Source organism: Diabrotica virgifera, chromosome 1, assembly GCF_917563875.1.
Source record: "Diabrotica virgifera virgifera chromosome 1, PGI_DIABVI_V3a".
NCBI lineage: Eukaryota > Metazoa > Arthropoda > Insecta > Coleoptera > Chrysomelidae > Diabrotica > Diabrotica virgifera.
Window position 1 is genome coordinate 6,631,329 of NC_065443.1, and position 27,332 is coordinate 6,658,660.

At 33.5% G+C, this 27,332-nt stretch overlaps 1 protein-coding gene across 2 annotated transcripts in view; it reads right to left on the minus strand.

Annotated features, from left to right (window-relative positions):
- LOC114335340 (uncharacterized) overlaps positions 1–27,332 on the minus strand; it is a 372,740-nt gene that overhangs the window by 281,932 nt on the left and 63,476 nt on the right. The gene's annotated exons all lie outside the window — the stretch shown is intronic.

Consider the following 27,332-nt stretch of genomic DNA (forward strand, 5'->3'; position numbering starts at 1 on the left):
CTTGATTGATATCTAGAAAAACTGAACTACAGTACCTCTTGTTTTCTATGTAGATCATTACTGATTTGTTTAACTATACGATGTGTTTGTTCTATTGTTCCATCTTTGCTACGAAAACCAAATGGGTGTTTTGGAATTAATCTTGTTTCGTCTATTATTGGTTCTAATCGACGTAGAAACTGTAATGGTATGACGCCATGGCGGGCGGGCGATGGGCCGGTCGACCAAAGACGGCCGTAGGAGTATCCGAGTTAACGCATTCCCTCTTCATACTACCGCTGGGCTAAACCGAAGGAGAGGGCATTGAGAGCATATTTAAGACGAGCCAGGAGAATGAGAAAATCAGTTGTTGCTAACGTATTGAATTAGCAACAGCTGGATGGCAAAGATGCGGCGTTCTTTGAGCCGGTACTTTGCCTAGGTGGGCATCTCAGTAGTGACGTGGCGTTTTACCGAGACCGTTACCATAGTGGGCGGTGGTAACGATGACCGAGTGACTGCGTGCCGCTGTTCAACCTTGCCGCATTGAATTGAAATGCGGTGTCTCCGAGTCTGAATGCATGGCTATGTTGATTTAAAGTAGCGAGATTGTTATTGTATATATTGTGTTGTTTATCGTATCATTTTAATATTACTATTATTTTCGGATGACAGTAATAAGTATGATATTGTTTTTCCTTTGCAGAAGATAGAATTATATTTTATTTTATTTATTTTAAACTGTATATAATTATCTTAAATATATTTACTTTATTTTTAACCTGTGTTTACCTGAGTCTATCGTCTATCTAAGAGATACCCGTTACAAAACATTTTTTCAAATAGCTTGGTATAAATAGATAATATATGTAAAAGACTAATGGGTCTATATGAGTTCAGTTCTTTGGGGCCTTTTTCTGGTTTTTGCAACAATATGATAAATATCTGCTACTTTTCACTGATTGGGAAAATATGCATAAAATATGCGTAAGTATTGCATTAAATATAGGTGTTATTGCCATGATTGTTTTCTTAGTTAGGTTTTTGCAGAATTTTTCCAGTGACAAGGTCATATCCAAAATCCTTTTTTGGATTGATTTCAATCATGATTACAGACCTGTGATATTGAGAAAGCAAATTGATACATTTACCCATAGTCGCTTCAAATTGTTTTTACGTTCCCTTATAAAATCGTTTTCGCTTTAATAAAAAAGTCCAGCAGTTCTCTTTATACACTTTCTAAGGAAACAATCCCGTATCAATAGAGCTCAACAAATCATCGACACGTGGAAGGTGACCTAAAACCAGATAAAAAAAGAACCTAAAGGAAAGAAAGCCATTGTGAAAAGCCTCTCGTCGTCCAAATTGCCGGGTTTCGCTGTTTATTCAGTGCCACAAGCGAAATAAACTACTAACAACAAACATTGTACGATTGCGGCGATTCGACAAGTAAAAGAATGTCCCGAACGTTTTAGTCCAGGGGCAAATAGTTCATTCACTCACGGTAAAATATTGCAAAACCTCCGTGTATTTTAAAAAACCGTTTGGATTGATATTAAATTTGGCATAAGCATAGCTGAAGTGCCAAAGAAAAAAAGTGATAATATTGTACCGATGTGTGATTTTGCCCTAGGGGTCAGTTTCAAGCCTTCTCGGAGGTTAAAAAATATATGTTCAAAAGAAGTCCCGAAGTGGATAAACACTGACTAATTCCAAGCAACTTTGTTCCAAAGAGTTTTTTCACTGAGTCAATACTTTTTAACAAAAAGTTTCAACAAAAAAAAAACACGTTTTTAGAAGGTTTTCGCAAATAACTCAAAAAGTAAGTATTTTATCGAAAAAAAATCCTAACAAAAATATAGCTCATAACGTAATAAATTGAAAAAATAATAAATTAAAGGCACTCGTGGGAGTGCCGACAGAAGTGAAAACTTCTTATAGTATATAAATTACGAGCTAAATCCTTTTACCCCATCCTAAAAGAAGTGCTATACCTATATCATATACGAGATACGCGATGCGTATGCCCTATGCTATTTATGTATACACACATAATTTATATATGTACAAAATTTATTTCAGCGAAGTGATGACGGTCGTAAATTCAATACTTTTTGCCCATCCAAGAAGTGCACAACGTCCCTAAAGAAATTTTCAATTCAAAAATTTATTTCGTCGAAGCGATACCGGCCGCTAATTTACTACTTTTTCCCCATCCAAAAAGTGCACAACATCCCTCAAGGAGTTTTCACTTCAAATATTTATTTCGTCGAAGCGATGGCGGTCGCTAATTTAATACTTTTTTACATCGAAAAAGTGCACAACGACCCTAAATAAGTATCACTTCAAATATTTATTTCGTCGAAGCGATGACGGTCCCTAATTCAATACTTTTCCCCCGTCCAAAAAGTGCACAACGTTCCTAAAGAAGTTTTCATTTCAAATGTATTTCGTCGAAGCGATGACGGTAGCTAATTTAATCATTTTTCCCCATCCAAAAAGTGCACAACGTCCCTAAAGAAGTTTTCACTTCAAAAATTTATTTCGTCGAAAAAATAAAGGTCGCTAATTTATATTTTTCCCCATCCAAAAAGTGCACAACGTCCCTCAAGAAGTTTCCACTTCAAAAATTGATTTCATCGAAGCGATGACGGTCGCTAATTTAATGCTTTATTCATCGAATAAGTGCACAACGTCCCTAAAGAAGTTTCACTTGAAATATTTATTTCGTGAAGCGATGACGGTCCATAATTCAATACTTTTCCTCCATCCAAAAAGTGCACAACGTCCCTCAAGAAGTTTTCACTTCACGAATTTATTTCATCGAAGCGATGACAGTCGGGATGACGGTCGATAATTTAATACTTTTTTCCATCCACAAAAGCACAACGTCCCTAAAGAAGTTTTTACTTCAAATGTTTATTTCGTCGAAGCGATGACGGTCGCTTATTTATTACTTTCTCCCCATCCAAATTTAATAATTTTTCCCCATCCAAAAAGTTCACAACGCCCTAAAGAAGTTTTCACTTCAAAAATTTATTTTGCCGAAGCGATGACGGTCGCTAATTCAATACTTCTTCCCCATCTAAAAAGTGCACAACGTCCCCAAAAGAAGTTTTCACTTTAAAAATTTATTTTGCCGAAGCGATAACGGTCGCGATGACGTTCGCTAATTCAATACTTTTTCCCTATCTAAAAAGTGCACAACGTCTCTAAAGAAATTTTCACTTCAAAAATTTATTTCGTCGTAACGATGACGGTCGCTAATTTAATTATTTTTCCCCATCCAAAAAGTGCACAACGACCCTCAAGAAGTTTCCACTTCAAAAATGTATTTTTTCGAAGCGATGACGGTCGCCAATTTAATACTTTTTCCCATCCAAAAAGTGCACAACGTCCCTAAAGAAGTTTTCACTTCAATACATATACTTACAAAATTTATTTCGCCGAAGAGATGACGGTCGCAATGACGGTCGCGAAACAAATCCTTTTTCCCTATCGAAAAATAGGTTTTACATTAATTTTAAATTTAAATACTTCTATACAATTTATGTATAGATACATATAATATAGATACGTACAAAATTTATTTCGTCGAAGAGATGACGGTCGCTATGACGGTCGCGAAATAAATATTTTTTCCCCATCCTAAAATAGGTTTTACATTAATTTTAAATTTAAATACTTCTATACAATTTATATATACATACAAATAATATATAGCATAAGCGATGACGGTCGCAATGACGGTCGCGATAACGGTCGCGATGACGGTCGCGATGACGGTCGCAATGACGGTCGCGAATTCAATGCTTTTTTCCCTATCTAAAAATCGCACAACGTCCCTAAAGAAGTTTTCACTTCAAAAATGGTGTATTTTGAAGTCTGTAGACCCAGAGTGGTATTAGTAGAAGCAGAGTTGTAGCTAATGAAAGAAGGTTCTTATTCGTCAAATTCCAATTCGAATATTTCAACATGACATAACCAAAAATGAAGCACTTTTTGACATAACCAAAAAACTGGATCACAACTTTTTTAAAGTTTTTAATAGTATATAAAAGTGTTCATATTATATTATTATACATCGTTTTTTATAAGCTATATTTTTGCTAAAAATATTTTTTTCGATATAGTACTTACATAGCATACTTTTTTCGATAAAGCCAAGAGACAGTATAATTTCATAATAAAAAAATGTTTGAAGCAAGATTTAATACCTACTCTACAATAACTTCAGATTGGAAATCCCTGGAACCAGTCTCGGACTGCACATTAAGGGCCAAAACATAAAAATATGCTCATAAAATAATAATTTGTGAAAAATAAGCATTTTATTTTAAAATTTATAAAATATGCAAAAATGCATATATTTGCACCTTGCATATATCCCGCCCTTTAGTTATAAGCAAAAATGTTTGATATAGTCGATAACTTGTTATTTTTTTTTTAATAAATTTATAATATCTCGGCTTTTAATGGACCGATTTTAATTTTTCAAAGTTTGTTTGACTTGTATTTTTTAAACAAAGAAAACATCATTAGACAAAAATAATATATCTTTATTAATTAAATAGCTATACATTTTAATACGTGGTGGACAAATTCACATACTTAGTCTCCCTGATCAACAGAAGAAGAATGAAGAGAACGTCATGACGGAAGAAATCAAGCGAAGGATAATCCTAGCAAACAAATGCTATTTGGAACTGAGTAGACATAGAAGAAGCAGAAACTCAAGCAAAAAAAAAAAGAAAAATAACCATATACAAAACCCTTATACAACCAGTGTTAACATATAGATCGGAGACATGGACCATCTCTAAGCAAATGGAAACCTTCTGTTTATATTTAAACGAAGGATTCTCGGAGGAATATTTGGTAGCATCCGTGAAAACGGTGTTTGGAGGAGGAGGTACAACTACGAGGTATACCACAGATACAAACATATATTTGGTTGCAAAGACGTAGTATCTATTATAAAAATGGGAAGAATAAGATATGCAGGATATCTAGCAAGATCACAGCAGATCAACCGTCCTAGAAGAATCCTTATGTCCACAACCTGTGGGAAGTAGAAAGAGGGGTGGGCCAAAATTCAGATGGAAGGATGGTGTTGAGATAATACTAACTCAACATGACAATAGGACGTTCATACAGGACGTCCTAGGCAAAGAGAGAGACTGTAGTTACTGTAGATGCTTGTTCTAATTAAGTGTGAGGTTATCTACCTGTACCTGTAATCAAAGGTGAGAGGGTTTCTAGAAACTATGGTGAAAAGAGTTTGTACGAAGGATACTAAATCATTTATTTTAGCGAAAACACAAAACTGTTAAACAACGAACTAGGAAATGAAGGGAACACAAAAACAATACATGCAAAACAAATGGATCAAAACAAATGAGCATTCAGAGAGAAAAACAAAACTACTATATACTACTATATTACTTACTAGTATGAGTCTTTTGAAATGTCTGTGTGTGCGCACTATACTGTCTCTGAACATATCCGTGGTACCAAATTCCTGGCTGTGGACGTACGGCAACTGGCAACGTTGCAGTTGGTTATAATAGCAAAATAATTGCTATCACAGGTGATGCAAACTGGAACACTTGTTCTCACAAAAAATCTGCTCGATTGTAATAGGCAAAATATTTTTTAGCGTAACTGATTGCTCACACTTTGAGCGCTACGAGCAAAACGGGGTATTGCTCTGAGATCGGCTGAACTCACAATGTTTCACTTGACTGGCAACGGGGTTGTTGCTAGAATCTTGGTTGAGAACAGATTCTCCTAAAAAGGTCCACACTGGTCCTTGACGCCAAGAGGGAAGCGGGGTGGCACTTGAGGTCTCGAAGAGAAAGTCTTTTGAGAGACATATGTCTTTCAGGCACACACACATTAAACACTAAATTGTCCTTTGTACATATTTGCACTGTTGACAGTGTTGCATTCAAAAATGGAGTTAGATTTAAAAATATTTCAAACTATTTTTCATGTTCGAATAATTATTCGAACAGATGGTGTAGATGAGGGTGGGAGAAAAATAGGCGCAGCAGACTGGCAACGGTTGGCAATGGATAGGACTGACTGGCGTAATAGACTTGGGAAGGTCGAGGTTCCTTTATAAGGCTGGAGCACCATTGATGATGATGATGCATTTTAACAATTAAATTGTTAATAATAAATTCCTGTCCAAAAATTTAGGTCTTCATGTTGAAGATTTGTATTTAGCAGATCAAAATACATAAAAAGCAGTTGTAAAATCTCATGGACATCAATCCCCACCATGCTCCATGTTAACCCCCTTTGCTCCTAGACTAAAGGTGATCCAACGTGTACAAGAATGTCCCGAGCGTTTGCCCGTGGCAACAGAATTGTTTTTTTAATAGAATTAAAACCAAGGAGAGGAAAAGAAAAAAAAACACACGCCTACATAAAACCGGGATTAGTGTCAGATAAAAAAGTTTCGAAACTTTCAAGATGGGTGCTTGACTTGGGAATTGATTCCTGTGAAGTTTCCTCCTATCATGATTTCCATGAAGTTTAAAAGTAGGTTAGCACATTTTCGAGCATTTTTCAACCAGAATAAATAAATATAAAAACAGAATCGTTTAATTTAATCTGACATTGTGTGGTAACATAAAAAGTTTTGTCATTGTTTTTTTTTCTATTTTACAAATTTGTCGCATCAACTTCAGAACTTTTGAAGTTATACTTTTTTAGGCGCGCCTGGGAAAAATGTTGAGAGTGTTTTTATAAAAGTGACAGTATGAAGTTAGTTTGCCTATTTAAAGTCTTTAACTGAAGAGGTTGAGGAGTGGGGAGCTGTTTGTCTAGAGTTGGTCATTCAGAATTATGTCTGTATTTTTCAATCTATTAATTTCCATAGATTCTAATAAAGATAGCTAAAGATAGCTTAAGGCCTTTATTTTGAATATGCAGAATTTGAAATTGTTCATTAAAATGTTGATTATGATCTAGAAGGTGAAGTGCGTATGTAGAACTGTCTATTTTTCTATTGTTGAAAGCCCTTTTGTGTTCTTCTATCCGTTTGTCAAAAGTTCTGCTAGTTTGACCTATGTAAGTTTTCGGACAGTCACCACAAGTTAGTTTGTAAACACCACTCTGTAGTTGTTTTCTCTTTTGGCTCTTATTGTTCTTAATATATTTGCTTAAGTTGTTGTTAGTTCTGAAAGCTGGTGTTATTCCTTTCTTTTTATGTATCTGGCTATTTTTGTGTTGTTATCTTGGCAGTATATGTGATAGAGCAGAAGGTACTGGGTTCTTTCTGTGGTGGTGGATAGACTAATTTCATGGATTTCTTATGGAGTTTTTGGTTTAAAATTTTGTTAATTGTTTATTCGTTATAGCCATTAACAATAAACAAATAGCAATAAGCAATGGCTATAACGAACAAACAATTAAACAAAATTTTAAACCAAAATCTCCATAAGAAAGCCATGAAATTAGTCTATCCACCACCACAGAAAGAACCCAGTATCTTCTGTTTTACCACATATGCTGGCAAGATAACAACAAAAATAGCCAGATACATAAAAAAGAAAGGAATAACACCAGCTTTCAGAACTAACAACAGCTTAAGCAAATATATTAAGAACAATAAGAGCCGAAAGAGAAAACAACTACAGAGTGGTGTTTACAAACTAACTTGTGGTGACTGTCCGAATACTTACATCGGTCAAACTGACAGAACTTTAGACAAGCGGATAGAAGAACACAAAAGGGCTTTTAACAATAGAAAAACAGACAGTTCTACATACGCACTTCACCTTCTAGATCATAATCATTCTTTTAATGAACAGTTTCAAATTCTGCATATTTAAAATAAAGGCCTTAAGCTATCTTTATTAGAATCTATGGAAATTAATAAACTGAAAAATACAGATATAATTCTGAATGACCAACTCGAGACAAACAGCTCCCCACTCCTCAATCTCTTCAGTTAAAGACTTTAAATAGGCAAACCATTGTAAACTAAATCCCTTGAGAAAGGCACTCTGCCGAAACACCTGTAGTCACATAGTTGTAATAAATTTTGTGGAAGTATAGAAAACAAACGTTTTCAGTGTTTCATTGTTAGATTTTTTTTATAATTTTTGTGTCTTTGTTGGAAATAGGATAATTAGTATTAAAATACCATGAAAAGAAATTTAAGAATTTTTGTAGACAATCTGACGTTTTTCTTAGATGTTCTGCACAATGAGCACAAACACATATGAGCATGTCTATAGAACCTGGTTGATAAAATATGAAATCTGCTATTTTCAGATCACGAATATGAGTAAATGAGAATTATGCTTTGGGTTGATTTGTACACGAGAAGATCGGACACATCCAATGAGAAGATGGGACCGTCACCATCACACGGTTCTTTAAGACAGAAAGTAGTACCCTGAGTGGTACATGTCGACATACTTTTACACTTTTAGACCTTTTACACCTTTTAGAAAGACCAAAAAGTCGTACACAAATGTCCGAAATATAATTAGCCATAGAGCCTATATCCAGCAGGATACGAATTTTCTGAAAATTACCGAAGACGTCTTTGATATGTGTATCAAACATGTGGATATGATTGAGTCATAAATGAGGAGGTCCACCACCGAATCTTGAAATTTACAATACTACAGACACATTATACTAGACGAATTCGGATTTGCCCTCCTACAAAGGAAAACATTTGGAAAGCGCTGTCTATAAAGAAGAAGAACATCCTGGTTGAATAACCGCAGAAACTGGTTCATCACAACATCTGTGCAGCTTTTCCGCGCTGTTGTGAGTAAGATAAAGATTTTCATGATAATCGCCAACATTCGTCACGGACAAGCACATCAAGAAGAAGAAGGCTCTCTTGAAAATGAGAACAAGTTCATATTCGAGGTTAGCTAGTTCATAAATCAAATGGTCCAATGGATGAGAGGATTAATTGCAGAATTATTTCGGGATGAATCTTAATATGATTAGGTGGAAAAATAAGGAAAATACCAGTACTTCTTCTTGTTGCTCTTTTTATTGAATTATATACTTGTGTAGCTACCAGAAAATTACCAGTAATTAAAATTTATAACGTCAAGCTGAGAACAGTGCCGAAAGCCAGATAATATATCCAGCCTTATTGACAAAGGGAGATACAAAATAAAAAGAACAATTCGTATGACATCAAAATAGACCATGCAATAAACTTAGTATATTACACAAAATTTTCAAAAGTATATTAAACAATATCAGTAACCATAAACAATTTTCCACTAACTAACTAAGGACGTAAATTTAATTATAAAATTACTTTCGTCCTCCTAACTTTTGTTGTAACTTATTTTGAGATGATTAAAAAAGCAGCATAATTACCTCGAAATTTCAGATCATTAGATATTGTTTATTAATGAGCGAACCATCAAAAATTTACTAATTAGAAAGGAAGGGATGTTTTTGCACGAGTTTCTTTAGTGAATAAAGTTTTTAATAAGGTTAATTGAGTGTAAAATTTCTTTAGGCTGTTATTCTAAGGGTAAAAGAAAGTTTGATGTACTTAGAGAAAAATAATGTAGCGGGTTAAACCACCCTTAAATATTAGCTAAAAACCTTAAAATAAAATAAAATGAATTTATAAAAATGTTAATTTCTTGGAATTTCAGAATACTTCACAGCAGACGCAAATGCGAAGAAGATCTCAAAGACAATAAATTTGGTTTTAGAAAAGCTACGGGAACCAGGGAGACATATTTTGCGCTAAATATCTTATTACAAAAATGCCGTGATCAAAGAAAATATCTATTTTATGCTTCGTGGACTTCGAAAAGGCATTCGATAAAGTCCAGCCTATAAAATTAATGTAGATGCTAAAAAATATAGTAATGCTAATGTTTAAGGTCGATGAAAAATATATCTGTATACTAAATTTACAATCAAGGTGCAGTAGAAATAAACAAACCAAGACACGTTAAATTCTACTAGGAGCATTCCCGAATCATAATTTACAATGTATAAACTTTGGAAATCATTATTTGGGATTTACAATGTATTTACATTGTAAACTATGATTCAGGAGTGATCCTAGTAGCATTTAACGTGTCTTGGTTTGTTTATTTCTACTGCATCTTGATTGTAAATTTAGTATAGATATAAAATATTTGTATCGTTCTGCTTGGATTTTTCACATCAGGAAAAGTCTTAATCTACATTGATATTCCCTCATGTCTTATCTATTTTTTGTGATTTTATCTTTTGTACTAAATAATTAATTATAAGTGTTAAAAGTACAATTTTAAGACACGCATGGAAAGTTTGCTATATACTTAACTATAACAAATAGCTATTTGTATAACAAGGGAGGAAAGTGCTACTTTTTCTCCCCAGAATGAAGTTTACTGCCCGACGCGTAGCGGAGGGCAGTAATCATTCAAGGGAGGAAAAGGCACTTTACTCCCATGTTATACCTACATATGGTTTTTCCACCTTCCTCAAATAACAAGTCATTTTTTAATTACTTACTTACTTTTTTATTTTACTATTTATTTTTTAATTTTTACTTAATTTATTTATGTGCCTAACCAACAAAATTTATTAGAACTAAAACTAACAAGTAGGTACAATATAACTGTCAACTGTCAAATATAAGTCAAATTATTAATGTAAACATTGTTAAATCAGAATAACAATTTACTGATTTTTATCATTCTGCAAAATACAGAGTGTTTTTAAATAAACGTTAAAATGTATAGATACTTACGTAATAGAAAATAGATATTATACAGGGCGTCAATAAGTTATATTTCATGAATGGAATACCATGACGTCACTTTTACTTTTCCTCCCTAAAGGAAGGAAAAAATTTTTCCTTCCTAGGGAGGAAAAGTACAACTCTGCTCCCTACAATCACGTCCGGAAAAGTATACTTTCGGTAGAGGTAGGTGGAAACAGCTATTTTCCGATTATAGCGCCATCTTTCAACAACTAGAATAAATGTTATAAATGTATATAATCACAGACGTACCCTTTCTTCTGTCACTTGTGACGCACTGTAAAAAGCCTCTAAGAAGCACCATACCTTGTAATTATGGCATAAATAATTGTTGTCACCTTTTTTGTGAATTGGGCACAGTGTGGCTTCGTTAAATTCTTTCAGTATGTGTCTCTGTTCCCATATTTCTTTAAAGAATTTTATCAAATACTTTATTAATACTGGTCCTCCATATTTGAATATACATATATAAGCTGTTTACTTCACTCTTTCCTGAACTCTTATTTTTCTTTATTATCTCTATTATTTTTTTTTATTTTCTTTTCATTGAGCGGTCTTTCCTCTATTCGTTCTTGGTCATAGACAAGTCGAAAACGGCGGGTTCGTTGGGAAAAATATTCCCATGAGATTTTTTGCATAATATCACATTCGTAAGACATCCCAGAATAAGGTTCAAGAAGTCGCGCACGTGAAAAGTGGTCCAAATTTTCTTTTAACAATTTTTTTAATCAACTTGCAAAAATCAATATCTTTGGCGCGGACAATTTTTTTTTAAGTTTTTTGGGACCATTCTGGACAAAAACGGTTTTTTATAATTTTTCTCTAAAGTTGATCTTTTTCGAGTTATCAGCAATTTAAAATTTGAAAAACGCGAAAATTGCTATTTTTAAGACTTAATAACTTGGTTAAAATTTATTATTATGAAAGTCAGAAAGTGACTAAAGCAAAGCTTAAAGCCCCCACTACATGATCATCATAATCATCAGCCCATAGTCGTCCACTGATGAACATAGGCCTTCTCGAAAAACTTCCATTCAGATCTATCCTGCGGTGCTGCAATCCAGTTGGTACAAATCCTCTTTATGTCATCAGTCCATCTTGTGGGTGGTCTTCCCGAGTTTCGTCTATCCGTTCTCGGTCTCCACTCCAAGATTTTTTTGGTCCACCTATTATTTCTCATTCTAGCGACGTGTCCTGCCCACTTACATTTGATTCTGGCTATGTGTTTTAATATGTCTTCTGCACTACTTCGTCTACGAATTTCTTCGTTTCTTACCCTATGTCTTAACGTGATGCCCAACAATGATCTTTCCATTCTATAGTGCGTCATTTGTAGTTTTCGTGCAGATGTCCTTGTTAGGGTAAGTGTGTCTGCGCCATATGTAAGAACAGGCAGGACACATTGATTAAAGGCTCTTCTTTTTAAGCTGATAGGTAACCAACCTTTAAAAATATGACGTAGTCTCCCATATGATGCCCCCCCTACATGATCCTGAAGAAATCTGTGTCATTAATTTATTACTAAGCTGTTATTTTTAATTAATAACAATGAGCAGTTAGATCGTATTGACGCGGCTGTAAATGTGAGTGCGAGTAAGATGCACAATTGGACTGCCGGAATGGCATCTCTCTCGCACTCAGCATTTATGACCGCCTAACACGTGCATGGCGTTCATTCTTACTTAAAAATAACAGCTTAGTAATAAAATAATGATAAAAATTTTTTCAGGATCCTGCAGGGGGGCCTTTAAACTTTGATTTAGTCACTTTTTGACTTTCAAAATAATAACTTTTAACCTAGTTGTTAAGCCTTAAAAATCGCCATTTTTCGTTTTTTTCAATTTTAAATTGCTTCTAACTCGAAAACGATCAACTTTAGAGAAAAATTATAAGAGAACTTTTTTGCCCAGAATGGCTCAAAAAACCCAAAAAAATTGTCCTGGCCAAAAATATTGATTTTTACAATTTAATTAAAAAAAAATTGTTAAAAAAAATTTGGACCACTTTTCACCTTGGCGACTTCTTAAACCTTATTCTGGGATGTCTCACGAATGTGATTATGGAAAAAAAAGTCAGGATATGTGATTTCTCGTTACTTACTTAATTCTTTCCATTGTTGCTTTTGAAGTGTACAGGTTTCCTTTGGTAACTTTTTTCTTATTTTTCCTTATTATAGGTTTTTAATTTCTCTTATAGTTTCTTCTTAAAGCTTTCTCTTATGCATTTATGAAATTATCTTCGTTGTATTTTCTTTTCTTTGATCTTATGTATATTTTGACTCGTTTTCTTTGTTCTTTGTATTTTCTTTCTATCTTCAGTGTTTTTTCCTGCATCATTTTGAATCTTAAATTTATTCCGTTCATTTAGATTCATTTAACATTCCTGATCGAACCATTCTTTGTGTAGTACCTATCTTTTATAATATGCTACATTTTCCATTATAATATATTCAAAGATCCAAACGAACCAGACGACAGAACACAGATAATTGACTTATCGACTGAATTTCCAATGATGCTGATAAAATTTGTAAGTTGGCAAGAGAGAGCACACTATTGAATAAATAACCCGATAGTTATTTCGGCCGGAATCAATATCTACTTTACGATAATGATATTTGTTAAGCAACCAACGGTTGAACCAGACCTAATATTCGATAAATTGTTTTGTTTGCCAATTTCTAGTGGGGGATGGAATTAATTAAGTTTAAAACACCCCGTTCTAGATAAACTGAATTAAACTGATGTAAACTGAGTCGACAACAATAAACGCAGATAAGTACCCACATAACAATTTCATGTTCTTAGTAGATTCATAGAACATACTTTTCAGAAAAAGTATATACTAAGAATATGCGTAATTACCATTGCGAATGTGCATAGCACATACTGAGTATATACTACATTACAGTACTTAAACGTTCTATGTATATACTTAGAATGTACTACCGCACTTCTTTTCAGTATATACTAAGAATATACTTTTTAGAACATTCCAAGGACGTGCTATAAACCTTCTATTTATATACTTAGAACGTACTACCGCACATCTTTTTAGTTTATACTAAGAACGTACTTTTTAGAATATTCCAAGGAAGTGCTATAAACCTTCTATTTATATACTTAGAACGTACTACTGCACATCTTTGTATTAGAAGAATATATTTTTAAGGATATTCTAAGAAAGTGCTATCAAGTGCTATATTGCTCAGAAGTATGTTTTCAGCATCACCTAATCTCATCTTAGGTTCTACTGGTTCTACCAAATACCTATTATATTTACATATTTTAATGGCAAATGAGAATGTAGTTAGCACGTACATTCTGCAATATTACTTAAAAAGTAAGTACATATTTATAAATTTTAGTTGTCTATATAAACTATTATATTATAATATTTAGCTAAACTAAACTACGTAGATGAGTAACTAAAATTTATATATTTATATGTACTTACTTATATGTATTTATTAAATAATATTCAGTTACCAAAATAGATTATACCTACCTATTTTGAAGCACCGCAAACAAATTTGTTATTTAAATAAAGAGATTATGTATGTTCTTTAGTCCTAGTAGGTACATTATTATCATTCGTCTTCATCCTTAACACTGCCCCCCACCCCCTCCTCTATGACACTGCCGATCTCCACACTGCATAGATACATAATATTTTCGATTTCATGTTTTACCGTTGTTTCCTACCCTGATAGGTAAGAAATGGTCAGAATAAGACATGACGGGGTTAGGGTGATATGTATTGTGGAAGTGGGCACCAGTGAGTGTTGCCAAACGGAGGGAAATTTCACTTTTTGCGGGAATTTTCAACATAAAAGGTGATAAAGGGAAAAGTAAAAGGGAATTTTTGTTCCAGTCCAAATTGTAAAATATTAAAAAAAAATCAAGATATTTGAAAATAATTAAACATATCTTCTCAGATTTTGTAAACAGGAAGGAATTTTTTTATAAAAGTGGAAATTTTTAAGGTTGACGGAAAAAGCTTACTCTATGGTTGGCAACACCAATGCCTTTGCGGTTGTGGGTTTTGGCATGCTTTGGTTCTGGAATGGCCCGTATCACAGCCTCCCGTATTGAATTGAATGTACCTAAATTCAAATTCCAACGATGTAAAAATACTCGTGATAAACTCGAAATGGTAAAGTTATTTCAATTATGAAAACGAATTTTTAATAATAAACGTTAATACAATTAATGTTTAAACTTTTTTACCATACAACAATTTTGAAATTAAATTCGTCCAATACTACCTACGTACATAAAATTTTATTAATTATTCTAAAATATAACGAAGTTGATAATCTATAAGGCTAATATTATACTTTCTATACATACCTATTATTTTTAAGATATTTTAAAAGCATCTACTTATAAGTATGTGTTAAGAATGTACTTATAAGTATGTGCTAAAAATATTCGATAAAGGTATATCCTAAGAATAAACTTTTACGAATATTCCGAGTAACTACGTACACGAATGTACTCACTATATTCGGTACGAGAATTGCTGCATAATTCGACTCTGATTCGACTCTGCACTCTCTGATTCGACTTGAATATGATGCGGCTGTATTTTCGTTTTTGCAACGAAATTGAAAAGGGCTATTGATCTTTGAATCTAAATAACTTTTTCTACAACCGTGTTAAAAATGAAATTTATCTACTCTATGTCATATTATATATAAGTTTTTAGTTTGTGAAAACTGTCATTATAGATAGCAGTGCGTGAAGGATTTAAAGTGTGCGTGAAGTAACAATGTATTTTAAATGGGATTTACTTTTTCGCACTGTTTTTAACTTTCGAGTTGTCATGGTGACAATCCTTAACTTTCCACCTCACCCAAGAATAGGATTTTGAACCTCACGGCTTTAGCCATAATCCCTAGGGATTGCAATGCTTAATGAATGAATGAATGTATTTTTTAATATCTCGTTGATTTTAACTCATTCTGTATTTTACACAGAATTTTAAACAGTTTGTTTCTACTCCACTGCCTTCCCATACATTTTTTACCACTATCTATATTTTTAGAGTGCTTTTCGGATAAATTTAATCAACTCAGTCATTTCTCATTATCTATTCGTGACTACTTGAGAGCAAAGTTACAGAAAATCAAGTATTAACGTCGTCGTCAGAGAAAACTCGAGCAAACAAAATTATCGACAAAACTTTAATACCCCTTTGATTTAAATTTCATTTTCCAAGTAATTCTAACTTTCTCGATAATAGTTTTAATGTGGAGGTAACTTCTTTGTTTTATAACTTGATTGTATTTTGTTCCAGGTCGCACCCAATAACGGTTTATCACGAAAATCTTAATTGGAAATTGGTTTTATTAAATTGGAGGGAAAGATAAGATCATTAAAATATACTTCCTTTATGTCAAACAATAAAGAATATAAATATAACCAATAAAAAAAATTTAATAACGAAGAGTTGTAGGGACATTAAATAACGGGCCGGATATGGATACTATTCTTTATTTTTCGTAATACATAAACATAATACAACTATTCGTAATCGTAAGCGTGGTCATTTCATTCCTAACCTTCATTCCTCTCTAAAACCTGCCAAGTCAGCTGTCATGACAACGTTAGTGACAGCTGACAGTTCTTCTTTTTACATGGCCTATTTGTTGTGCCACTGTATGAAGGCTTTCTTCCTACAGAGTAATGTATTTTTCACGATTTTCCGACTGTTTTATATTTTCGTTAGACACTGGACAACCAATATGGTCACTACAACCACTACATCATAAGAATTAAAAATGTACATTGATCTAATAAACAAAATACTTATAAAACAAGTAATTTCTAATATGAATTAAAAAAATCCTCTTATATGTAATTCTTTTTACCGTAAAATTATTTACAGTAAATCTTTTTGGTACAATTCATGTGCATTGTGCATTGCACATTTTACGAGGAAATGTTTTTTTGCCTAGCAATTTTACCTTTTTTAATCAATACTAAATAGCCTACCATGTTAACAAAAAATTAACACTGGGAACAGTTTACAAAAAGGATGGAAAGCGACTTCTACGGTACACAAAAACAAATACCTATGGAGATTCATAAGAAACCAACGGAAAGAAATGTCAGAATTGAAGGAATACAATAACATACCAGCAAGTGAATGGGAAAGATACTTGACGGAACTATTTAAAGGAAAGGAAAATAATAATCAACACAATAAAGTACCTGAATTAAGACACGAATTAGAAATCAGTTTTCAGGAAGTAGAGGTTAATTCACTCAAAAATAGAAAGTCATCAGGACCAGATGGAATAACCAACGAGCTCCTAAAATACCGAGGAGAAAGTATAACTCTAGAGATGATAAAACTTATACAAAAACTAATATTGCACTGCAAGATACCAGAAGCATGGAGAAACAGCATAATTGTACCAATGTTCAAAAAGATTTAAGGAGATCCCAACAATTATATAGGTATAAATCTACTGAACACCGCACTCAAGCTAACCATAAAAGTACTAACCAACAAAATCAATAAACTAACAACTTTATCAGATGAACAACAAGGATTCAGATCCGGGAGATTCTGCGTAGACGCCGTATTTATACCGAGACAAATCACAGAAAAGGCCATCGAGTACAATAAAACAGCATATCTATGTTTTATAGACCTGACAAAGGCTTTCGATCGCATCCAAGTCGAAGACGTCTTACATTTACTGTATAGAAGAAACATACCAATCAATATTATACAAACCATCGAAAACATCTATTTTCATAATCGAATACACGCAAAGATAAATGGAAAACTAATACAGTTTATAACAGTACAAAGCAAAGTCAGACAAGGTGAGTCGTTAAGCCCACTGCTCTTCAGTATAATAACGGACGAAATAATAGAAGCAGTACGTAGAGGTTATGGTTACAGAATGGGGAACAAAGAAATCCAAATATTATGTTATGCAGACGACGCCGCATGAATCGCCGAAACAGAAGACGATCTCCAAAGATTACCATACATCTTCAATACAACAGCCAAGAAATACAAACGATAATATCATTAGAAAAAACCAAATGTATGACATCTAAATACCCACTACGATGTAAAATCAAAATTAATGGGAAAATAATAAAGCAGGAAGCAAGGTTTAGATATCTGGAAAAAATCTGAAAGAACAAACACCTAAGACAAGATACAAAAGCAACAATCTATAAAGCAGCAATAATTAGACCTATATTGACATACGCGGCGGAGACAAGACCTGACACATTTAAAACGAGACGATTACTAGAAACAACAGAGATGAAAATACTTCGACGAATATCAGGGAAAGTCTGTTGGAAAGGGAGAGGAGCGAAAACATAAGAAGATCATGGAATGTAAAAGACATAAATGGATGGGTGATAAAGCGGAAACAGGAGTGAAACGAACTGATTAGTAGAATGGCAGAGGATAGGATAGTACGAATAGTACGAGATAAGTCACCAAATGGACGAAGAATTATTGGCAGACCAAGAAAAAATGGTGCGATAATTTACACAATTTAAGAGACTAATATTGAAGAAGAAACAGGCATTTAAGCCTACATACAAGAAGGAAGAAGAAGAAGAAGATCATGTTGACAAAGATTTTGATTTTTGAAAAATATTTTATTTTATATTTACCTGCTAAATAGGAACAGATAGAAGCTTTACCAAACAGAAGCGAGAGGTCGGATTAAAAATAAATAAAGGAAAGACCAAATCGATGATCTTAAATGCGACACAAAATATACAATTAAGAGTACAAGAAAGAATTGTAGAAGGAATTGTAGAAGAAATAAACGCGTTTAACTATCTAGGAAGTCTAGAAATCTATGTTGAAAAAGAATTGAGTACTTAGAGACGTCGACAAAGGAATAAATAAGGCCAGGAGCACTTTCTCCAGACTAAATAAGATGTACAAGCACCCTGCCAACCCGTACAGAAATAAAAGTCTTTAAATCAATGGTTAAACCAGTCTTACCGTATGGTGCAAAATCGTGGACAATTACTAAAACAATAGAAAATAATCTCTAGGTTTTAATAAATAGATGTCTAAGAAGAATATTTAAGATATGGTGGCAACGAAGTTAGGTATATGCAAACGAGAACTATGGGCCCGAGCAGAAGAAGAGGAAATTGGAAAACAAATACACAAACGAAAGTTTGGATAACTGGGACATACTTTAATAAAATGCGAAAATAAAATTCTCAAGAAAATCTTACATTGGAACCCACAAGGAAGAAGAAAGCAAGGACGGCCAAAGGAAACTTGGAAAGGACGAAAAAGCCAATGGAGACCTTTGCGAGCAGTTCGATATGTACATAAACTTATGTGTGAGGCATTTTGTATTAGTGAGACACAACTCATTTTCTAACCCAAAGTTTCACACTTTATAGTCATTGCTTTTTCTGCAGAGTGTTATTTTTAGCTATTGGATTTTTCCTTGGCTTCTTCTCCAACGTCGCTGTATTATTTAATAACCCAGCTTCGCCCACTATATAAAAAATCATCTCAAGTATTATTCATACACTTCCTGCTGATTTGAATAACTAAATTTTTATCGCAAAATTCTTATTCAAGGACTCGCGAAACATGATTGACTTTTTTCAATAAAACTCTCTCTGATGGAAAAATGATAGAGATAGGTCTGAAGGGTATTCAAATAAAGGTTCTGAATGGTCAAGGAGACTGACCAAAGGGGATTTCATTATAAAAAGGTTTTGTGTTTGTTGTGTAATATGGAGATCTATGAGGGTGAAAATATAAAAGAAACAAAAAAGTCCGGTATTGGATGTTAAGAGGCCTTTGCAGCTACTTTAAATAGTAGGGGAGGCTGGAATGATAAATTTGCAGTTACTAAAGCGTCATGGGGACCTATTGGGTTGTAAATATTACATCCTGAAACCAATAAAAGTTAAGTTTTTGAATTTAATTTTCTATTTCCAAAAATTATTTTTCAGATTATTCCCCCATCTATCCACAATTCGAAGAAATATCTCGAATAAAACTTACTTATTTTTAAGTAAGCTAAATCTAAATCTACAATAAAAAACAAGGTTTTCTATTTAAATTTTAAAGTAATCCCCACCCCACCTCCGTGGGAGGTTGTGTCTGGTGTCATTCGATAAATTTTTGAAAAATACTGAACACGTATTTTTCAGTTTTTCGATCTGATGTTCATTTCGCGAAATGTTGCGGAGGTTCCTACAAATATTTTAAAGTTACCCTCGCCCCTTGAGTTTTCTAAGGATAGATTTTTTTTACGGACTGTCCCCAACGCACGCCCTGTATTGAGAGCCCATATATGGTAAGGGTACATTTGGTACATTTACAGGGCAAAAGGTTTCTCCCATGTGAGTTTCTGACGCGATCGAGTAACGCGCAAAATCCCCTCTTGGGCTCCCCTACCAAAATATACTTTTAAAATAAACATTCGACAATAAATAATCAAAAATAAAGAAGCAAAGTCTGGGAAAATATTGGTATGGCTCTATTTCTTTTGCTTTGTTGATATTTATCTTCATGCCGTTTTCAGTGATTACGTCTTTCCATATTTTCTAATTATTTTAAAGTTCTTCTTCAGTTTTTGCAATTATCACAATGTCGTTGTCAACAAATACCTACAACAGATTTCTATACCCTACATTCAGCTTTTACTCCTTGTTGTGCATTTCGTAATAATTTCGTCCATTTTATTTAACAATAAAACAAAAACTTTTGTTTTCAATGCTTCCACAAAATTTATTACAATTTAATAGTACTGCTGCAACAGCTGTTTTGACAGAGTGTCTTTCTCAAGTGATAAAAAAATAGTAGAATTTGTTTCTATCTTTTAACTACTTCTTTTGTTTCTGTAATAATTCTTTCCAGTTTTATCTTCAATGTTGTATATTTTATGTTTTTTCTATTCTTGTCATCTTCAGGATTCTGTAGAAAGGCGATCAGTGGGAAGAAAGTGAAAACGTTGGAACGATAACTTACTAGAGACACATTGAAGAAACAGACAGAGTCATGTCTATACAAAAAGAAGAAGACGAATAATAGCATTTCTGTAAAGTTTTAAAATTAACACGAAACATAAATATGAAAGTAACGAAATAATTGTAGTCCAGAAAGCCACTGCGCATCCGCTAGGAAAAATATTCTGATTCGGATTTTTTGCACAATCTTACTCAAAAAGGACTCCCTTTAACAATTGCATGTTACCAGGACCAAAAGCTGGTCAAAAATTTTTTAAACGTTTTTTTGTTTTTTCCGAAAATTATTTTTTTTGCATGGAAAAAAGCTTTTTTAGGTTTTTTGGATCATTCCAAACAGAAAAGGTCTTTAGTGACTTTTCTATAAAAATGATAGTTTTTGACATATAAGCGATTAAAAATTGAAAAATTACGAAATCGGCCATTTTTAACCCTCAAAAACTATGTGAAAACTGAAAATCTAAATGTTGCCAAGGTAGGTAGATATTCTTTAAACATCGATTGATGAAATCCCGAAGAGTTTTTTGCAATACAATATTCAAAACTCCTTTGTTTTGTAATTGCTAATCAAGCGTGCTCGACACTATTTTCCACCGACACTATGGTGCAAATGAAAGGAATAAATTCGTTATTTCGTAAACCGGCGACTTTAAGGAAAAATCCCGAAACAGGTCGATTTTTATTTTTAAGTTATGATATTGTGGCATATATGGTATACTAGTGACGTCATCCATCTGGACGTGCTGACGTAATTGATGATTTTTTAAAATGAGAATAGGGATCGTCTGCTAGCTCATTTAAAAGGTTCTTCAATTCTCTATTCAGTAGTATAAACATTTGCATAATTATTTTTACAGGGTATCCAAAAAAGTTTGTATTAAATTAAATTACTTGACAAAAAAAGAAGTAGAAGGACACGCTGTAAAAATAATTATGTAAATGTTTACATTACTGAATAGAGAATTGAAGAACCTTTCAAATGAGCTACCACACGACCCCTATTCTTATTTAAAAAAATCATCGATTAAGTCATCACGTCCAGACGGATGACGTCACTAGTATACCTTATATGCCACAATATTCTAACTTAAAAATACAAATCGACCTGTTTCGGGATTTTTCCTTAAAGTCGCCGGTTTACGAAATAACGAATTTATTCCTTTATTCAAATTCTCAAAGAGTACTTCTCAAACAGTAGGCAACATTCAAATTTTCAGTTTTTCACATAGTTTTTGAGGGTTAAAAATGGCCGATTTCGCAATTTTTCAATTTTCAATCGCTTATATGTCAAAAACTATCATTTTTAGAGAAAAGTCACTTGAGACCTCTTCTGTTTGGAATGATCCAAAAAAACTAAAAAAACTTTTTTCCATGAAAAAAGAAATAATTTTAGGAAAAAAACAAAAAAAAAACGTTTAAAAAATGTTTGACCACCTTTTGGTGCTGGCAACATGCAAATCTGTTAAAAGGTTAGATATGTTACTTTTTGAGTAAGATTGTGCAAAAAATCCGAATCAGAATATTTTTTCTAGAGGATGCGCAGTGGCTTTCTGGACTATTGTCATTATGTTCAAATACATGTTTGGCGTACAAATCGTTACTACGAAAATCCGCTAACGGAATTATTCCACAGGATGTTTCAAAGTTAGGATAAAAAACCACCTTTCGATTAACCCCGTATAATAAGTCAAATAGAAAATTTTATTAAAAAACTCACTACACCAAATTAAAATTTATAAATTTTTACACAGTGTGCTAAAAAATCATCAAAATAGGGATAAAAATAAAAAAACTAAAATACTTCGAATTTGACCAAAATTTTCTCCGTTGCGTTTTTTTGCATCTGAGTGTATATTACTCTTTTTCCCAAGAAGCTAACGGTTACAGCAGATCAGTAAAATTGATACTTTCCACTGAAATTAAGAAGTATTATTTTCTTTTGTATGATACCTAATAATAAACACGGATTTTCATCAAGTATAACCACCAATTCCAGAAATACTTTAAATGAGTTTCTATTTAGTAGTTCTGCATGCTTGAATAAAACTTCTATTTCAGATTTAGTTTGAATAGAGCATTATCTCCTCCGACAGTTTATTTAAATAACTTGATAAGCAAAGCACGTTTTTCATTCAAAATTCTGTAACTATGATTACCACTTGTCAAATACAAGAAAGTTTTATACACAAGCATTGGAAATTCCACGGCAGAATGTTTTTATAAAAGAAAATTACAGAAAATTAGAAACTTCAAGTTTTGTGCAAATGTTCAGTAACTGCATGACGGTGAGTTTTGGATTAAAGTTGTAAAGTGGTGGTGTGGAAACTTATTTTAAAAACTTGCTCTCAACAAATACGAAATTATTACTTCAGGGAAGGAACTTTAAATTTAGTAGAAAAATTGATTAACAAAATATTGTAGGTTAACCTAGTTTTATAAAATTACATATAGTGTTTGTTTTATATTCTGTATACCGAGAAGACCACCCAAAAGATGGAGAGATTAGAAATATTCATGAACTTGGTATACTTAACGTTCAGTTTTAGTCCATACTTTATTGCATTCCAATCAACTAGGACTTCTTCTCTGTGAAGGCATTCATTGAAAAGATTTTTCAATTCTTCGAGAATAACTTCACTCCTCCCCTTCGACATTTCCATCTGGGCCCAGAGCCTTGTTTTATTTTCGAAGGATTCTATATTTGGGAGTACTTCTCAGTTGACATTCATTATCTTTCTCTTAAGATTTTCCTTTGCAGTGTTCTTTGAGACCTTGTTTGAGGAATATAAATCACGGTAAAATGTTTTTTCTTTTTTACTTTTAGGATTTCGTTCTTTTTTCTTATTTCTTTACCATCTTTATTCTTCAATGAGGTTATTTGAGGCCTTCCTAGGTTTGGTCAAGCATTTCAGACCTCAATCCTTTTCTAGACTTTCTAACTTGTTTTCATTGTAGATTCTTAAATCTTCCTTTACTCCCTTCTTTATTTGTTTATTCAATTCTTTAAAACAATACACCATGGTTCAGAAAAGAAATAAAAGAGAAAGGTAAAGAGAAGTGAGAGGCATACATGAAGTATAAAACAGCAAACACTCTCCAGAATCTCCAGAGACACCTATAGAAGAAAACGAAATGAAACAAAGCAATTGGTAAGAAGAAAAAAAAATGGACGCTGGGAACAGTTTACAAAAAGAATGGAAAGCGACTTCTACGGAACACAAAAACAAATATGGAAATTCATAATAAACTAACGGAAAGGAATGGCAGAATTGAAGGGATACAATAATTTACCAGCAAATGCATGGGAAGATATTTGACGGAACTGTTTAAAGGAAAGGAAAATAATAATCAAAACAATAACCTACCATCTGACACGAAATAGAAATCAGTTTTGAGGAAGTAAAGATAGCCATAAATTCATTCAAAAATAGAATGTCACCAGGACCAGACGGAATAATCAACGAGCTTCTAAAATACGCAGGAGAAACTATAACCCTAGAGATGACAAAACTTGTACAAAAATTAATGTTGCACTGCAAGATACCAGACGTGTGGAGAAACAGCATAATGATACCAATGTTCAAGCAAGAAGACAAAGAAGAACCCAACAATTATAGAGGTATAAATGTACTGAGCGCCGCACTTAATGCTAAACACAAAAGTCCTAACAACCAACAAAATCAATAAACTAACAACTTTATCAAATGAACAACAAGGATTCACATCTGGAAGATCCTGCGTAGACGCCGTATTTGTACTGAGACAAATCACAGAAAAGGCCATTGAGTACAATAAACCAGCATATCTATGTTTTATAGACCTGAAAAAGGCTTTCGATCGCATCCAAGTCGAAGACGTCTTACATTTATTGTATAGAAGAAACATACCAATCAATATTATACAAACCATCGAAAACATCTATTTTCATAATCGAATACAGGCAAAGATAAATAAAAAACTAACGCAGTTTATACCAGTACAAAGCGGAGTCAGACAAGGTAACCCGTTAAGCCCACTGCTCTTTAATATAATAATGGACGAAATAATAGAAGCAGTACGTGAAGGTCATGGTTACAGAATGGGGAACAAAGAAATCCAAATATTATGTTATGCAGACGACGCCGCAATAATCGCCGAGACAGAAGACGATCTCCAAAGATTAACACACATCTTCAATATAACAGCCAAGAAATACAATATGATAATATCCGCAGAAAAAACCAAATGTTTTGACAACATCTGAATACCCACTACGATGTAAAATCGAAATTGATGGGAAAATAATAAAGCTGAAAGCAAGGTTTAGATATCTGGGGATAGATATAACCAGTTACGGAGATGTTGAAGAGGAAGTACGACAACAAAACTTAAAAGCAAGTAAAGCGGCGGATCTCTTAATGACAAAATCTGGAAGAACAAACACCTAAGACACGATACAAAAGCAAGAATCTATAAAGCAGCAATTAGACCTATATTGACAGACAGTATTGGCAGACCAAGAAAAAGATGGTGCGATAACTTAAATAATTTAGGAGGCTAATATTGAAGAAGAAAATAGCTTTAAAGCCTATACATACAAGAAGGAAGAAGAAGAAAAATTCTTTAAAACCATCGGTGTTTCGCTTTCCTTTACTTAGAAATACGCGTCTCTATTCCATTAACCGTTTTGTTCCGTCACTTATTCTGTCTTCTTTACTTCTCGTTTTCTTTGCAACAGTCAGTCCTGTTTTCAATATCTTTCGTTGCATTTCTTTATTAATTGTATTCATGTCGGTATATTCTTGTTGATAATGTTCTACAAATTCTTCTCTTAAGACTTCTGTGTACTCATCATTTTACTAGTTCTCGCGCAAAAATGCTACGACCAACAGAAATATATATTTATATGCTTTATAGACTTCGAAAAAGCATTTGATAGAGTAAGACACGACATACTATTAGAACGTTTGCAAGAAGTCGGTTTAGATGGAAAAGATATCAATTTACTAAAGAACTTGTACTGGAACCAAAACGCCAGAGTTAGGATCGAGGGTTCCACACCCGCAGGGGTAGAAATTAGGAGGGGAGTTAGACAGGGATGTATTCTGTCGCCTCTCCTCTTTAATCTTTACTCCGAGTTTCTATTTAAAGAGGCACTCCACGGATGGGGTCAAGGTGAATGGCTTAAATATCAACAGCTCAGATACGCCGATGATACGGTGTTGATTGCGGAGTCCAACTTGGGTCTTCAACGACTCATCGACAAGACCAACTCGACCTGTGAGCAATTTGGTATGAAAATAAACATTAAAAAAACCAAAGTGATGTCAATCCGAAAAAACCAAAACGTACCTCAACCTTGAAAAATAAATGAGCACATTTTAGAACAAGTAAATAGATTTAAGTACTTGGGATGTTGGATCGATAGCAGCCTAAATCCTGATCTAGAAATAAGATCGAGAATAGAACAGGCCAGAAAATCTTTCGAAAAAATCAAAAAACTGCTTTGTGATTCTCGAATAAAACTCTAAATTCGACTACGTTTATCCAAATGCTAGGTCTGGTCGACTCTTCTCTATGCAATTGAGACATGGACCCTTAAAACATCAACCGTAAATAAGTTGCAGGCCTTTGAAATGTGGATCTACCGGAGAATTCTCAAAATTTCGTGGACATCGCTTACCTCAAACGAAGAAGTGCTGCATAGAATAGGCAAGGCAAGAGAACTTTTCAACACAGTGAAAGTTAGAAAAACATCATACCTAGACCACATACTGAGAAATAATAAGTACCAATATGCTCAACTTATAGTGAAAGGAAAGATCGAGGGAAGGAGAGGACTAGGAAGAAAAATACTATCGCGGCTCAGAGACATCCGGCAATGGACAGGGCTAAATTTTGAACAGCTAATAAGAACAGCTGAAGACAGAGAAGAGTTTGCAATTGTAGTAGCTAACCTCCATTGAGGAGACGGCACTTTAAAAAGAAGAAGTACTCATCATAGATAGCCATAGATGTCCATTCTACTTAAAACAACTGTCGCTTGTCTGGACGGGTCAGTGTCAAGAGAAAAATCATATTTCCCTAAACTAATCATAAATAATGGGACTACAGCTGAGTGCTCTCCAAAAGTATTCGTTAAAACTTCTCCCCATCATTTTATTACATAAAATATGTATTAAAAAAATATTTTAATCCGGTTTGTTTCTGAGCAAAGTTTCAGAATTGAACAGACGAACTAAATTTCCCAAGTGTTTTGACTTGGTAACCATACACGTCCATAACTTCGCAAACAATCCCGAATGCAAATACGGCCTAACCTAACTTAACGTAAACGTTGCTACCTAATATAACTTCGAATATGGCCTAAAACTTTTTAAATGAGATTAAAATGAATAAAAGAACAGCTGGCTTGCAAAAACTGGTTGAAAAAATTTGATTAGGTCTGAAGATGCGACAACAATGTTATAAAATTTGAGGAATTAAAGTGTGTTTTACGTATTTGCGTCTGTCGTGGATTATCGATAGACACTCGACGGCCGATGGTCCAGATTATTTATTATTTAGAATTTAATGCGGTTCTTCCAGTGTCCCTCACTGTGTGATTCGTGAATACC